Below are 12,085 nucleotides of genomic sequence, written 5' to 3' on the forward strand. Positions count from 1 at the left end.
GTCATTCTGCAGTTCCCTTTACTCATTCAACAATGTAACTTGGGACCTTTCCTTTGCCATCTCATTTTTGACAGGTTTAGATCGCGGTTTATTTAGCCTTTTCGGCACAGTCCAGGACTGATGGACACTCGAACCGTATCTAAAAGCAACACCGGACTGAATATTCCAGAAGGCACTGCCCGCTGCACAGCTACCCACAGGCTCGCAGGAGGGCAGCTCCTCAGGGGAAGGTGACTTCAGGCTGAGGTGCCTGGTGTGGGGGGGTGTTTCTGGCTCTGCAGCCCCAAGCCCGGTGGCTGTGGGACGGAGGGCACAGCTACGGCGGGCCGGGTTCTGGCCGCCACCACGAGCAGGCCGCTGGTTTCAAGGCTGGAGAATTCTGAGAATTAAAAGCCCTGGTGACTTGCGGGAACGGATCTGGTGCTTCACTCCTACCCTCTGGTTTTGACTATTTATAGTTTACGTCTACGGACGTTGTTCCATGTAGGGACAAAGCCAACGCATGGCATACTGTTTGTCACGGGAAGCTTGTGTTGTTTCAGCAGATCCCCGCTCTGTCAAGCCTGCCCGGATGAACGCCCCAAGAAAGTGTGTGGGTTTGGCCCCGTGAGCACTGCATTCCTGATAGGTTTGACTGGAAAAGTTTCCTCGATGCTCTGGTGATCCTATTAGCAGAGCCTGGTCGGTCTTGCGTTAAGGGGTCTCTTCAGGACCCACCCAAATGGAGGATCTAGCATTTCACCGTCAGGGACCTTGCAGGGGCCCAGAGTGGAGAAGGGAGTCTCAGGTAAACACAGGTCTTCGAGAACGTGAAGACCACGGAGACGTCTGACCAGATCCCCACACATTAAACCGCGTCCGGCTGCTTCCAAAGAGAGCTCCGAGGTGCAGGAGGCCTCGGCCTCTGTGTACCTGAGGCTTCTCATACCAGAGGAAACGCACCTGCTGGAAGGCCGTGCTTGTTTCAAAGCTGACTGTTTATAAACAGGCAAGAAATGTATGCCTGTACCCATAAATGTCACTTGGAAATTCTGGGGATAACATCGGCTACGGGCTTTTGAAGATAATTTATTTATTTACTTATTTATTTGAGAGACCGAGAGTGAGCACGAGTGGGGGAGGAGGGCAGAGAGAGAGAGACTCGTAAGCAAGCTCCACACTCAGTGCGGAGCCGCAGGGCTCGATCCTACGACCCTGGGATCAAGACCTAAGGTGAAATGAAATGTCAGACCCTCAACCCACTGAGCCACCAGGCGCCCCCTACTTTTTAAACTTAGTTAAGTTGTGGTCAGTAGTTTCTATAGAGTATCTATTCACATAGTTTATATATAATGTCACCGTTAAGAGGAGGAAACATCCATTCAAGTATTTTAGGTATAGTGTCTTCATTATGAAGAGAAAACATCTTTCTATTATTTAGCCATTCTTAAACTTTTCTTGGTGTACATCAAAGGAGTATAACAAACATTTAAAGCTTCTGACCAAAGATCCTACACTTTACTTCCATTTCTTTGTAATAGACTGTTTTCTATTAAATTTAAAAGTTATAATTTTAAGGTATTAACACTGGGACCTAATTTGCCTCTTCTGTGACATGCATATACTGGACTGAGCCAGATTTGAATTTTTTATTATTCATTTATTTATTTATTTTTAAAGGCTTTGTTTATTTTTGAACGAGAGAGAGAGAGAGAGAAAGAGAGAGAGAGAGAGAGAGAGAGAGAAAACACAAGCGGGGGAGGGGCTAGAGAGAGAGGGAACACAGAATCCAAAGCAGGCTTCAGGCTCTGAGCTGTCACCACAGAGCCCAATGTGGGGCTCGAACCCATGAACTGCAAGATCATGACCTGGGCTGAAGTCGGATGCTTAACCAACTGAGCCACCCACGTGCCCCCAAATTTGAAGTTTTGTTTAAAGCACATGTTTTCAGTGACCAATTTAATAGATCACGTGTAATCCCCATCCCTTCAACGTATAGTTTAGGTGACTATCTTCCTTCTTATTTTGTTTTTTAATTGACTTGATATAACATGAACGAGAGGCAGACGTTTGTGTAGAAGTCACTGAGATTTGCAGGCTGCTTGTTAACTCAGCAGGGCTGAGTAATACACAAGTCTATCTAAAATAATCACTATACATCATATCACTCAGTTGATTTCCTCAAAGTTACTATCAGGTCTGATTCGTCTTGCTTACTGACGTGGTCTTTCTTGGTACCTCCTCACCCCCGTCCTGTCCACCACCGCAGTCCTCGGTGTCCAGAACAAAGGCCAGTGTTCACTCAACACGCGATCAATGAATGCGCTTTCCGCCAATCACTGCATCTGTACCGATGCCCCCATCAACCACACGCTACCTCACCTTCGGGATACTAGACTCCTGCATTGAAAAGCACCTCATCTTGGCCCCGAGGACAGCTAACACACAAACCAAAAGAATCACAGAATCTTTTACACCTCCAGGGTTGGGATTTCAAGAATCAAATCTGAGAGAACTAAGAAAATGTTCCCAAGCAGCCTAAGCGATGGCACTAACACGCTACAAATCAATTCCATACCTAGCATTCGCTTGGCTAGTTAAACACATGACTGAATTTTTGTAACTTATACGAAGACTGTCTCTGGTGGTATTTCCTTGTGCTCTCACTCTCTATTTTCCTCTGGCATAGCACCAGGCCCTCGAAGCACTAAGAATTAGACATATGGAATGCCAGGAATGTCTGATAACTATACTACCTTCAGAGATCAGCCCTTCTCGTAAACAAAAATGCATGCCCTCTGAGCTTCGACTCAGATTCACTGTGAAGCAAACACAAGTCATGAGGCTGAATGCTGGCAAAGGGTACAAGGTGAAGTGGGGTGGGCCGGGAAAAGCGCTAAATATAGTTCTTCATCACTGCAAAGATAAATATTGCTTCTTTATCTACAATGCTAATGAACTGAATGTGCAATGCATATTGCTTGGTTAGTTTTTAGACGAGCAACCCCTGACTTAGAAAAACAAGCCACTAAAATTACTTTCTAAAATAAAACCCAGCCCGTTCACACATACGGTCATTCCCCTCTCCTTATCAGGACCTCATCTTTAGTTATTTATCCAGTTCTATAGGTGCTGGGACTGGTCAAGATGAATTAAAAGAAAAAATGCAAAACCCAAAAAGTTTGAAGAATTGGCTTTCAGTCCAAAAGAGAAATAACAACCGATTACAGCATGTTTATCTCAATTAGGTTCCAATTTTTAAGGGGAAAAAAGGTTATAAAAGAATTCTCGGAACAACTAAGGTAATTTAAATATACTAGATGTTAAGTAATATCATAGAACCTTTTTTGACTTTCCATAGCTGTGATAATTGGTATTATGATGTGTAAGAGAATATTTTTGTTCTTGGAAGATGTATACAGAACTACGTAGTAGGGAAGGGTCATAGTATCTTAGCTCACCTTCCAATGTTCCAGCAAAAAAGCTAAACATAGATATAAATATAATATACACATGTATGTAAAAACAGATGAAGGGAGGATAAAGCAAATACCGCCAAAGTTATTTGTCAGATCTAAGTAGAAGGTGTATGCGCATTCATTCTACTTTTTTTGTCTGTTTGAAATTTTTTATAATAAAAAGGTGGGGGAACATCCTTCGTTAAGGAAATTCCTATAAACACAACAGACTCAATACACGTTTGCCTCTGGAACACACGCCTCTGGAACACAGCAAACGGGGTGAAAAAAGGCACAAATACAAAACGACAAAGGGCAGAGCAACGGACAAGTGCAACAAAATCTGAGGTAGTGAAAAGCAAATGGCTGGCTGAGTAGTAACCGACTTAGCAGACGCGTGAAATAGGAAACCTAATCGGCAAGAAAGCAAGCTCGGAAGCTGAGTGATCCACCCTCCAAACCCCTAACACGGTTCTGTAATTCCAGCATCGAGGACTTCAGACGTCAGGCTGGGCTGGGAGGACGAGCTGGAAGTCCGTCTGGAACGAGTCAAAGGTTCAGCCTGCTGGTGCCCATCCAGGTCAGCAACTGCAGGTTTCTTCTCTAGACAGACTCAATCAGAGAGGGACTGTGGGCTTCCAGGCAGCTGGTATGGCAGAAAGGACGATTAAGGGACAGTCTACATACTGCCCGGCCAGCCTCCCAAGCCCCCCCACCCTGCTCAGCTTGTAGAATCTTGGTAGCTAGGCTTACGTTTACGGTAGGTAGGTGACGGTGGAGCTTTTCCTGGGAAAACTAACAAGAGCAGGAGAAGAGAGCTGTTGGCACGAATGTCTGGGAGTACCACAGCAGAGAGCCTGAGCTCGATAGCTACCCGGTGAAGCCCGACCCACAAACACAGAGCTTCTAAAGAGCTTTAAATGCCTCATTCTTAAATAGGACTGATAGCTGTACTAGTCAGGACAAGCCAGGTGACGCTGCAGTAAAAAACAATGCCAGTCTCAGGGGCTAAACAGAACAATCACCCATTTCCCACCCGAGCCAAGTTCAAAGTGAGTCTGGATGACTCCTCTAGGCAACTGGCCTCGATAGCATGGCTCAGCCATTCCAGAACACATTCCGGGTGACTGTGGCACCTCCATCCCGAGGTTACATGCATCTTGTGGGCAGGGAAGACGTGCACATCACTTCTATTCATGTTACACTGGCCAAAACAAGTCACATAAAAGCAGGGAAGTTAATCCTCTCATACGCCTCGAAGGAGTTAAGAACCAGAATGACTAATATTAATTATGTCTAACATAGAAGTTAAGAACCTGTAAAATAAAAGCAGAATCTAAAACACACTGGGGCACTTGGGTGGCTCAGCTGGTTCAGTGTTTAATTCTTGATTTCGGCTAAGGTCGTGATCTCATGGTTTGTGAGATCAAGCCCTACATCAGGCTCTGCGCTAACAGTTCAAAGCCTGCTTGGGATTCTGTCTCTCCTCCTCTCTCTCTGCCCCTCCCCCACTCGTACACACACACACACACACACACACACACACACACACACACACGCACACACACGCACACACGCACACATGCACACACACTCTCTCTCTCAAAATAAATAAACAAACATTTAAAACAAACATACTGAGGGGCACCTGGGTGGCTCAGTTGGTTGAGCATCTGACTTTGGCTCAGGTCATGATCTCATGGCTCGTGGGTTCAAGCCCCTCATCAGGCTCTGTGCTGAAGCTCAGAGCCTGCAGACTACTTTGGATTCCGTGTCTCCCTCTCTCTCTCTGACCCCCCCTCACCCCCCATTCGTGCTCTCTCTTTCTCCCCAAAATAAACACTAAAAAAATTAAAAAATAAAAAAATAAAACAAACATACTGAAACAATGAAACGGGCAATGTAACGCGTAGGAGAAAATTTCAATTTAGCAGACATTTCAATCAGCACCTGCAGATAGTTACAACAGATCAAAAGAAAAATATCCAGAATATTAAAACTCTTGGAAATAAACAATATGATAGTAGAAATGAACTCAATTATTAAGTGTTAGATCAAGTTAAGAAAATTTCCCAGACAGTAAGATCAATAGAAGAAGGGAAAAGACAGGAAAATTGGAGGACTGATATCTGACAGCCTGGAGTTTCAGAGACAGAAAATAAGGTGTACATGAAGGAGAGGATACTATCAAAGATATAGTGCAAGAAAATGTCTCTGAACGGAATGACATAGGTTTCTAAATTGTATATGGCCCACTCAGAACCATGGTTAAGAAAAGACCTGAATCAGAGCGCAACATTGTTAAATTTTAGAACATGAATGCAAAGAGAAAAGTCTCAAAGCTTCCTAGAGGAAAGAGGTCACCAAAAACAAACAAATTAAGAATCAGAAAGGCTATCCACTAACAATAAATTTTCTGAAAAAGAAATTTAAAAAATGGATCCCATTCATAGCAGCATCAATCAATAAAATACTTAGGAATAAATTTAACCAAGGAGATGAAAGACCCCTGCTGTGAGATTTACAAGACATTAATGAAAGAAACTGAAGAAGGCACAAGTAAACAGAAAGGTATCTCATGCTGAGAGAACTGGAAGAATCCTAACAGTGTCAATACTACCAAAAGCCTTATATAGATTTGATGCCGTCCCTATCAATATTCCAGTGCGATTTTTTACACATGTAGGAAAAAACGCTCTGAAAATCTATATGGAAGCACAAAAGAGCCCGAAGAGCCAAAGAAATCCTGAGAAAGAAGAACAAAGCAGGAGGCATCACATTGCCTGATTTCAAGCTATAGCATCAAAATACTATGATACTGGCAGAAAAACAAATAGACCAGGGGAACAGAATTGAGAACCCAGAAGTAAACCCACGCATATAAGGCTAACTAATATTTGACAAAGAAGGCAAAATATATGATATTCACATATGATATTCACATATACAGAACGCAACTGACCCCTGTCTTAAATCACTCACAACAGTTAACTTAAAATGTATTAAAGACTTAAACGTAAGACCTGAAACCATGAAACTCCTAGAAGAAAACATGGGAATAAAGCTCCCTGACATGGGTCTTGGTAATGAATTTTTGAATATGATACCTAAAGCACAAGCAACAAAATAAAAAATAAACAGGTAGGATTTCATCAAACAAGGAAACGTCTGCACACCAAAAGAAATCATCGCCAAAGTGAAAAGACAACCTACAAAATGAGAAAAAAAAAATTTGCAAACAATATACCTGATAAGGAGTTAATATCCAAAATATTGGGGAACTCATAGAACTTAACAGCAAAATCAAACAAACCACAAATAGCCCATTCAAAAAAATGGGCAGAGAACCTAAATAGACATTTTTCCAAAGAAGATCTACAAAAGGCCAACAGGTACATGAAAAAATACTCAACATCATTGGGGAAATGCAAATTAAAACCGCAATGAAGTATCACCTCACGCCTACTAGAATGGTCACCATCAAAAAAGATAAGAGATAGCAAATGCAGGTATGGATGTGGAGAAAAGGGAATCCTTGTGCACTGTTGGCGGGAATATAAACTGGTATAGCCACTATGGAGGAACCTCAAACAATTAAAAATAGAACTACCATAGGATCCAGCAATTCCACTTGCGGGAATATATACAAAAGAAATGAAAACACTAATTCCAAGAGGTGTCTGCACCCTATGTTCACTGCAGCATTCTCTACAACAGCCAAGACATGGAAACAACCTAAGTGTCCACCGATATATGAATGGATAAAGAAGCTATGGTATACACGTACAACGGAATATTATTCAGCCTTAAAAATTGAGGAAATTCAACCATTTGCAACAACATGGATGGACCTTGAAGATATTACGCAAGTGAACTAAGTCAAACAGAGAAGGACAGACACTGGACAATTTCACTTACATGTGGAATCTTATAAAACAAACAAATTCATAGGAAAAGATCATACTCGTGGTTGCTAGAGGCCAAAGGTGTGGGAAGGGGGAACTGGAGGACGGTGGTCAAAAGGTACAAACTCCCAGTTATAAGACAGATAAGTTCCAGGGATGGAATGTACAATATGGTGACTATAACTAGCACTGCTATATGATATACAGAAAAGTTGCAAAAAAAAAATAAATACGAAGAATTCTCATCACAAGGAGAAATTTTCTTTTTTCTATTTTTTTATCATATGCATATCAGATGATGGATATTGGTTGAACCTTCTATAATTATTTCACAATAAATATCATGTTGTATACCTTCAACTTACAATTATTTCTCAATAAAACTGGAAAAGCAAGAATCAGAGTCATCAGACTTCTCAAACACAAGACTGAAAGCTACAAGTCAGTAGAGCAATATCATCAGATTTTTGAATGCAAATTATTTCCAACCTGGAATTATATCCCCAGCTAAAATATCAATCAGATATGAGAGTAGAATAATGTGGCATTTTCTGAGATGAGAAGCCCCAACAAATTCATCTCTTATGGCCCCTTTCTAACAGAACTCTACCAAAATGACAGAAGAAACCAGGAAGACTGGGATCCAAAAATTAAAATATCTAGCACAGGTAAACGACAAATGAAACCTACGATATGGCAGTAAATGGAGATCCCATAAACATATGACATGTGTAGCAGTTACAGTGATAACCAGTCTGAAGTGGAGACCAAGAACAGAAGGAGGCAGGAAGTTTGAAACCAAAAGAACATCTGTTGGGTTTAAATGCGCTGAGAGGAGCTTTATAATTTTGGCAGCTACTTGGTGGAAGGGACGTAGAAAATAGAACCGATGGGGAAAAAGAAAAGAGATAACTATTAACCACGGGGAAAAAAAAACCACAAAGGAAATTCAATTCTATGACACTAGATTGGTCATAGAGAAATAATATTTACATAGTCAAATATGTAAACACCGAATACTGATTTCTTTACAAGGCTACAGAATACTCTGAGATGATGAGGGGAAAGGAAGTGTGTGTGTGCAGGAAGGGCACCGGTAAGAGAGGTGAATCCTCATCCAGAGCAGGAAGTTGACTCTCAAAACCTACAACTAAAAAATTAAGACATATAAATATGCTATTTAAAAACAGAGGTAGGGGGCTCCTGGGTGGCTCAGTCAGTTAAGCATCAGCCTCTTGATTTTGGCTCAGGTCATGATCTCACGGTTGATGGGTTTAAGCCTGCTTGGGATTCTCCACACTCTACTGACAGTGTGGAGCCTGCTTGGGATTCTCTCTCTCCCCCTCTCTCTGCCCCTCCCCTGCTCTCTCACGCTCTCTTTCTCAAAATAAATAGATAAACTTTAAAAATTAAATAAATAAAAAATAAAAACACAGAGGTAAATACCAAAAGAAACCATTAAATATCTACATGTGTAGTTGACTCTGGGGAGAGAGAATCAGGTGTGGGTGCGAGGAAGTCGATCAGGAGACCGCAAACTTATTTTGTGTTTATTAATCACTTACAGATATAACTTGGATTGAAATAAAGTTGTAAAATCTCCCATAAGTTTCCAACTTTAATTTCAAAAGTCTGAAACCTTTCTCTATTGTCTCTATTTACTGATTTCAGATGTATCTCTAAGTAAATTTCATATAAATTGATAACATTAGGGGCGCCTGGGTGGCGCAGTCGGTTAAGCGTCCGACTTCAGCCAGGTCACGATCTCGCGGTCCGTGAGTTCGAGCCCCGCGTCAGGCTCTGGGCTGATGGCTCGGAGCCTGGAGCCTATTTCCGATTCTGTGTCTCCCTCTCTCTCTGCCCCTCCCCCGTTCATGCTCTGTCTCTCTCTGTCCCAAAAATAAATAAAAAAAATAAAAAAAAATAAAAAAAAATAAATAAATTGATAACATTACATTTGCTCGGAACTTACGTAGACTTTTTGGAACTCGAAAGCACATAACCTAAACATCTGAAAATCGTGCCAATGTGGTCTTTTAGTATAAACCAAGTTTTAGTGAATCTCAAATAAAATAGAAAATACACATCATACATCTTTTACTTCTAGTTTTCATTTAGAAGCCTGTTACGTGCAATACACCATTAAGAGATACCAAATAATATATATGGAAAGTATTCCCTGAACTGTTAAAGCACAACCCTAATGCTTTTATTTTCATTTTTGAACCCTTGACTCTGTTCTCAAAGAGGCTACAGTCTAACTGGGAAGATAAGGCACACACAGAAATAGTATCACATAAGGCGGTCTGTGCTGAGGACCGCGTGAATGGTATGAAAAAATGAAGGCAGTTTAGAAAAAGATTCCATCTGGATGCATCTGAGATGGTGGTTGTCATGCTAAGCTCTCATCAGCTACCTTCTCTCTCCCCATTTAAGAAGCAGAAATACACATTAATTTGAAGGAATCCCTCTTCTTAAATGTCCTAATAGGCGACCATTTCTCTGCTCCATTATGTCTACCACGCTCTCAAAAAATCAAATAAAAAAATCAGTATAAGTGAAAAACTATGCCCCAAAAGCGCCTTTCAACATCCGAGGCTCCAGCGTTCCCCCAGGAGGACTTGCTCTGAGCTCCTCTGGTCCCCGCCTCTTTGCAGTACTCTACCAGGCCCCAAACCTGGCGGACGTGCTTTCCTCCCGCCTCAACTACCCCCCCCCCCCCACCCCACGCATTCTTCCAAATGACAAAAACTTCAGGACCTCAGAGCTGAAAAGTTTGCCCATGGAAGTCCTGCAGCTGTTGTCAGATATCTGGAGATCACACTCATGGAAGGTTTTAGAATGTTTTATTTCTATACCTTTCGAGCCTCAGGCTGGCCTGGCTAGCTCATCCCCCGTTGTGACTTCAAGCGTCTGCCTCCTGAATCTGACGTTTTAAGACAGATGACAGATCAAAGAAGACCCACTATTTTCTACAGTGGAAATCATTCTCTGGCCAAGGCCATAGCAACTGCTAATATGTCTTTGCCTTTCTGAGTTTCTAATAAGCATTTGGAATATGCATCTGGAATCAAGAGTCGGGTGCTTACCCTACTGAGCCACCCAGGCACTCCCAAAGCTATTATTCTCTAAGTAACTTGAAAAACCTAGTTCCCAAAGAAAATAAAACCATCCTTTCGAAGTATGCTTTCTTTTTGAAGCTCTAAGTGATGTCTGTGAGAAACTACTGATTTTATAGCGACTTCTACCTGATTGTTCACACTATATTAAATAAGCCAGAATCAGGTTCCAAGAGTGTTCCTGGGATGAAAACCTAATTTTACATGATACGTTTATTTGATGATTCAACTAACGGCTTACAGGAGAAAGTTGTAGCACTTCATATAACACTTCCGTTCTTTATATCAAGTCTTGAATCTCCAAAATTACTTCCTTTACCATAAATATTATGTGATATACACGATCAGGCTTTTACGCATGAAAATATTCACCCCACTGCTTGGGTATACACCATGGTCATTCCAAACGTATTTTCTCCGGATTTCTCTGATGGACATCCAAAAATATAATGGTAAAAAAAATTAACTTTCCATAAAGCATAAAAAAAATATACAAAACATGCTTTTGGTCCTTCCTCAGACCTTTACAGCTTTATAGTAACACATCTAACCTCAATGAGTATCAGTCATGATTGTGTCTAATTAGAGCAAAATAAAGTTCTCGCATGCCAATGATTTGTAAGCCTGTCCTTATTTGATCAATTTTGCTAATTTTAATATTTCCAAGTGTTTTTAAAAATACAAAGATCGAGACTTTATGACGCTTTATGCTGTTGCTGTAAAAGATAACATTTCATAATGAAAGATATTTTTAAAAAATTCTTGCATTTCTACCCAAGCCATAATTTAAAATCCTGTTTCAATGTGTGAAAATGGTGCTTACTGTCCTTGCTCTTAATTTTTGTCTTTAATGATTTCTACCATAGGTAGCATGCGCTCTGACACCCGGGGACAGACGAGAAGCAAATGGCTTCACAATCTCCCTTCTTAATGTCTGCTTTCTTCAAGGAATTTCTAGGCACTCGACATTTTAAAAAGTAGGCTTCAACATCCTTGAAGTAGAGTAGACGTCTTTACTTTATCACAACTAAGCCGAGACACGATGACATTGGTATCACCGGGCTAGACGTTATCACAGAGGCCCCAGAATACAGCTCTACAGTGAAGTACTCACTACGCAAGAAATCGGGGTAGAGAGGATCTATCTCTGCCCATAGCTCGCTGGCTCGAAGAGCTTAAACACTTAACAATCTCTTTGACTGTTAAGTTTTCTTCATCTGTAAAACAACAGGCTTTGATTCAAAGTCAACTCACGCTCTAAAGTGTAATGACTTTTTGGATTCTGCAATATTCACTGTAGATTGCAGTAATTCAGATCTCATTTTCCCACGGACTTAGATAGAAATATATACGATCCTTAATTGGCAGGGCCCCTAACAATTTTGTTTTAAACCCCCGTGCCCCCAAAAGAGCCCTTTACTCTGTCTGGAAGGAAATACGAAGATCTTTATAAATCTTAAGAGAAAAATTGTTCACTCATTCCCGTGGCCAGCTACATAAAATGCAAGGTATACATGTGGTCTGGCATTCAGGTATACCCAGAACCTCAACGGGCCTTCCCAACTTTTATCTCTAATAATTCCCTTTCCTGTTCCCAAAGCTCCAAACTGAACACCAAAGCCTT

The 12,085-nt window shown here is 41.3% G+C and overlaps 1 protein-coding gene across 6 annotated transcripts in view; it reads right to left on the reverse strand.

The window, feature by feature from the left end:
• WWC2 (WW and C2 domain containing 2) overlaps positions 1-12,085 on the reverse strand; it is a 210,100-nt gene that overhangs the window by 124,733 nt on the left and 73,282 nt on the right. Inside the window, exon 1 of one of the 6 annotated variants that reach the window (XM_078445269.2) lies at positions 2,197-2,378. The exons of the other annotated variants lie outside the window; for them this stretch is intronic. The gene's annotated coding sequence lies outside the window, so the exon portion shown is untranslated. Of the gene's footprint in view, positions 1-2,196; positions 2,379-12,085 lie in introns of those variants that run through there. 6 annotated transcript variants of the gene reach the window in all.

The sequence above is a fragment of the Panthera onca genome, chromosome B1 (genome assembly GCF_046562875.1).
Source record: "Panthera onca isolate mPanOnc1 chromosome B1, mPanOnc1 haplotype 2, whole genome shotgun sequence".
NCBI classification, from domain to species: domain Eukaryota; kingdom Metazoa; phylum Chordata; class Mammalia; order Carnivora; family Felidae; genus Panthera; species Panthera onca.